The following is a 5,000-nucleotide window of genomic DNA, read 5'->3' on the forward strand; positions in this document are numbered from 1 at the left end:
ATAAAAACAATGCCACTAGTCTTCAAACAGAACTTTGGAAATAAAGTAGCTGTAATAATTGATTGCTTTGAGGTGTTTATAGAGAGGCCATCAAGCTTGATTGCTCGAGCAATGACATGGTCAAATTACAAACACCACAACACAGTTAAATTTCTTATTGGAATCACCCTTCAACGAGTCATATCCTTTATATCTAAAGCGTAGGGGGGAAGGGTAAGTGAGAAACACGTTACTGAAAACAGTGGTGTGCTAAGGAAGCTGCTACCAGGGGACATTGTTTTAGCAGATAGAGGTTTTGACATTGAAGACAGTGTTGGATTTTACCAGGTAAAACTTTATATACCAGCCTTCGCTAAGGGTAAAAGGCAATTATCTGCACAGGAAGTGGAAGAAACAAGAAAAATTGCAAATGTAAGGATCCAGGTAGAACGTGTAATCGGTCTAGTTCGCAGAAAGTATGTCATCCTGCAAAGCATATTACCCACAGAGTTGGTGAAGGCAAAACCAGGTGAGTCTGTAGCTCCTATTGACAAAATAGCTCGAGTGTGCTGTGCACTCACCAATTTGTCAGAGTCGATTGTCCCATTTGATTGAGGTGAACTTACAACCAATTTGATTCCAGGCCTTTAAGATGTAGTTAAGGCAAGCCATAATTTGTTCTTCAATGTCTTCAGTAATTCTTACGTTGACAAATTGTTAAAACGCAACCTTAAGGTGCACCATACTCTGCTAGAAGAGTCTCTTTTGATCTTCCTAGATAAGTCGGGAAGAGGAAAGTAGACTCTGCCAGCCGGCTCGACATTTCGTGTTGAGCATGCGTTAAAAATTCAAACATATTCGGGAGTCAGTCACGCGTGACTAGTAACCGCAAAACCACAAAACCAAACCAAACAGTAGGGATATTTTTGAACAACTCTGGCAAACACACGACAACCAAGGAATCATTTCCTTCGAAACTCAAGATAGTTTAAGTTTTTAAATTGCCATTTCAGTTTTTACTGAAAAAATAAATAGGTTTCTCAATTCTGGCAAACTAGTTTCTGTAACCGACCTACGGAGGAAATACTCATGGGAATTTAGACAGTTAAAAATTGTCACGCTGTTGTAAATTTAAAAAATATTGACGACGCGTGGCGATTGATCATGCGCAAAAATTAACCCAAAGTAATGTTTTTTGTGTTGGTGGTACAATTAAATAAACTTAAAGTGGTACTATGATCAAAAAATCATTTCCTTTTTTTCTTCATATTTTGAAAGCGTGTTCGCTTAACACCTAACTGGCAAAATTTTGAGCTTTGAGTTGTATCCAAAGGCTGTTTATTTTGAGTGTAAGTTTTGGATTTCATGGTCCGCCATTACTCACGTTCAAAACTGGCCGATTGGACCTCAGAGGGTTGGATCTAGAGAAAATGACGTCATTTACTCACTAGCTTAAAATTTCAGCGTGTAAACGCAATTTATTATATATGCAAAACACGGGTTGAAAAGTCTGAAAGCCCGAAACTCCCGTGCAGCATATTAATTAGGCTGCGTACACACGCATTGCATTCTTAAACTAGTGAGTGTTTGACGTTATTTTCTCCTCGACCCAGCTCTCTCAAGATTTTAAAGTTAGTAATGGCGGACCAATAAATAAAAAAATTCCAGCTAAACTAAACAGGTGTCTTTTTAAAATCAGAACTTAAAACTTGGGTGAGTTAGTGTTTAGTTAACATAGTTTTGAAATCCAAAGGAAAAACAAAATTGTTTTTTTGGTCGTAGTACCACTTTAACATTTTAATTATGATTGCCCAGTCAAGTTTGTCTATTGACACTCGTCACGTGTAACCTCAAGCGATATTTGTTGACACTGCTGCAGCAATTCTATGTAATCCAACTGAATACACTCTTCTTTAAATACGCTATTGGGCAAGGGCTTCGGTACATTATCAATTTCTTTACAAGTATACTGCTCATCAAATGGTGTGATAAGGGACAAGCCAGAAATACTTGTTAAAAAACTTTTCTGCTCTTCTGAGGTTGGATGGAGCAGGTGTCCTGGTATTTTTGATCCCGGGGTTTGATCTAGTAGCCATAGGAGTAACTTGTTTCTCCACCATCAATTCATGCTTCTTTTTAGCAGATGTAAAATCTATCTCACTAACAGGTAAGTAGGGGATTTCGCTCACATGACTTGGAAGAAGCCATTTGTTCTTTTCGTGTGTGCATATGGTAGCATCTCTAATTCTAACACCAGCCTCCACGGCAAAAAGCACTGCCCCCACAAGGGAACACCCTTCACGTAATCCTGCCATGCAATCACAATGGGCAGCAATAACAATTCCACATTTTTCTGCCAGAAACCATGTTCTAAGTGGGGGGTCCCGGGCTCTCTGTGAGTGATTCACCTGTTGAGGGTAGACAATAAGTCTTAATTTTAAATGAAGAAAATTAATATCCCTTGAAAAATGCAATATCACTCGACAAAAATGTGAGCACTATAAGCTTAAGTGATATCTCGTGTCAAGATCAACTGTTAAAACAAGAGCATTATCTGAGGTTGATAAAAAAAAATGAGTCCTTTGTTTTGCTCTGATCTGTTTGCTTCTCTCGATCAGAAATCATGAGAAAAAAAAAGCATTTACTTACCCTGGCGAACGCAACAACTTTATCGGCATCAACAGATCGTATGCAAAGAGTATTCACCCATCCAGACACAAAGAAATTGTACGCGTCCATCGATTTGTAGGCCTTCATTTGGGTTTTTGTAGCCCACGAGGTTTGCAATACCAAGTAGTACACAATATCTGGATATTGAACATTCGGCAGCAGCTCTATGTTTTCGGAGAAAGCACTTTTTCTCAACGCATATGGGTGGAAGCCACAAACAGTTATTTTTTCCTGGTACCTCGACTTCGCTGGCCCCTCCAGACCCTCAAAATAATCCGAATACTGAATGTTTACATCGGGAACGCCCCCCGGAGGCAGCCATTTTGAAAGCTTGGTTATCCCCCAACATGGCGGCCGCGTCTGACGTAGCGACTTTTGGTCACGTGGCTGCAAACAAAGAATATGTGAGACTTGCAAAAGCTCACCGCATGGAGCGTGGAAACGCTAGGATTGTTTCGGGCCATCAAGCTTTAACGAGTTTAGCCAAGTCAAGGAAGATCCTTAATAAATTTGTTACGAAAATGGCTTCTGGCTCTTTTCTTTGGGTTGATTACGTTTTCGCACTCGCGGGCGTTAAAGACATCGTGTGCATTGCTCAGTCCTCAACCTACCAAAACTAACTGGGGTTGACACTACATCCTGAGGTGTGCAAGGCACGTATATCACTGCCAAGGGCATGAAAAAGAAAAAAAAACTGAGAGGAAAAGCGACCATGTGAAAAAAACTCAATCATTTCACGCCCACTTGTGTCACGCAACCTGACGTGAAATTTGACCTTGCGCCCTAAGCAATTTGCATATTCGATGTCACGAAACATGATTGAAGGCAAGACAAAGGGGTTTCGATCTTTCCTCTTCAGTCTGAGCTCATAGAAAAAAAAGGATAATGGCGCCAGAGCGGCAAAGCCCAAAAAGAGGATCACGGTGGCATTATCGAAGCTTTTGTAGCCGTTGACGTTTCACAGTAGGTTGTTTACCACCATTCCTTTTGTCACTTCGAAATGAAAAACGGTCAACTTTAACAGTATCTGGAGGAAAGTCAAAACAAGAACTCGGGCTGGTTTTCAGACATGATTTAGCTTAAGGCTCGGATTATCGAAAGCCGAGGTTTTGAGAAATATCAAGTTCTACCACATGCCTAAAAGTGCCTTTGACTTTTGGTACTAAAATGCCTTATGAAGTACTCGCCAAACATGCTAGTTTTCTTAGAAGTGTATAAAATTGCCAAATACCTTATGAGCCAGAAAACTCTTGTTTTTCGGGTCAGAAAGAGGTCTTCTTTCGATAGCAAGCATCCATATATTTTTATGCGTCGCTTTAAACATACGTAGATTCTAATAAAAGTTGTGGTTTTTGGGTCTTGTATTAGGCGAAATTCGCAACATGCGGACCTGTTATCGCTTTTCTTAATTTTCCCCGAATAAGAGCGTTTTAGGCAAGGATTAACAGCACCACATTGTTTACCTACTTAAAGGTTAGTCATACACTAAATATGAAGGAAATCCATTTTTCTACTTCTGCCGTAAAATTCAAATTTTGCTCGGTTTTTCGTGACCGCTGGTCTTAAACTCTTTAATGATTGTTAATGATTTTTGAATGATTCTTAAAAGAATCATTCAAAAAGACCCATCAGATTTGTTCTGAGGAAAATTGTAGAAATGAATTCACCAGATTCATGATACTGAGCGTTGAATTACTCCTTTTCCTAAAAGGGTTTTAATTTCTTGTCGAACTATAAGCTCTTCTCGAGCATTAAAGACACTTGGCCTGTAATATGCTTGAAAGGGTACAAGGCCTTCTTCAAAGGAAACTTTTACACCAGATACATAGTCTAATATGTTTATATCACTTGTAATTTGACGCCAGCTGGACACAAAAGCTCTGAGGTTGCCAGATCGTAAGGTTTTGTAAAAACTAAACAACTTACCTCCATGTTTACTGTTTATTTGTGGTCCCCTCTTTTTTCCGGCCGCGAGGAGGTTGGCCTTTGGATAAAAAATCGTTTCTCCCCCGATAGGGAGCAAAGCAGTTGTTGCTGTGGTGTCCGTAGATTTTTCTACCGGCAAGACGATTATTTCTATCCCCGCTGTGACTAGCCTGTGGGGCTAAGGTACGCACTTTTTTAGTGATTCGGTTGGCATCTGATTTCTTTTGCCAACTTGGAGAGGTCTCCGAAGAGATAGTCGTGTCTGGTTGACCGGTGAACTACTGCATAATGCAGCATAGTTTTTGATTAAGGTCATTCTTCATCGCTCGCCGTCAGACGGTGTTCAAATCGTGATGACCTTGAAGCGTGAGGGCAATGGTGTCAGTCATGACCTTGACCAAATCTTTGTTGTCCTTCAGTTCAGA

General features: G+C 40.1%; 1 pseudogene; it reads left to right on the forward strand.

Annotated features, from left to right (window-relative positions):
- LOC137970150 (uncharacterized) overlaps positions 1 to 594 on the forward strand; it is a 992-nt pseudogene extending 398 nt beyond the window's left edge.
- Positions 595 to 5,000: the final 4,406 nt, after the last annotated feature.

Source organism: Montipora foliosa, chromosome 1 (genome assembly GCF_036669935.1).
Source record: "Montipora foliosa isolate CH-2021 chromosome 1, ASM3666993v2, whole genome shotgun sequence".
In the NCBI taxonomy this organism is placed as follows: domain Eukaryota; kingdom Metazoa; phylum Cnidaria; class Anthozoa; order Scleractinia; family Acroporidae; genus Montipora; species Montipora foliosa.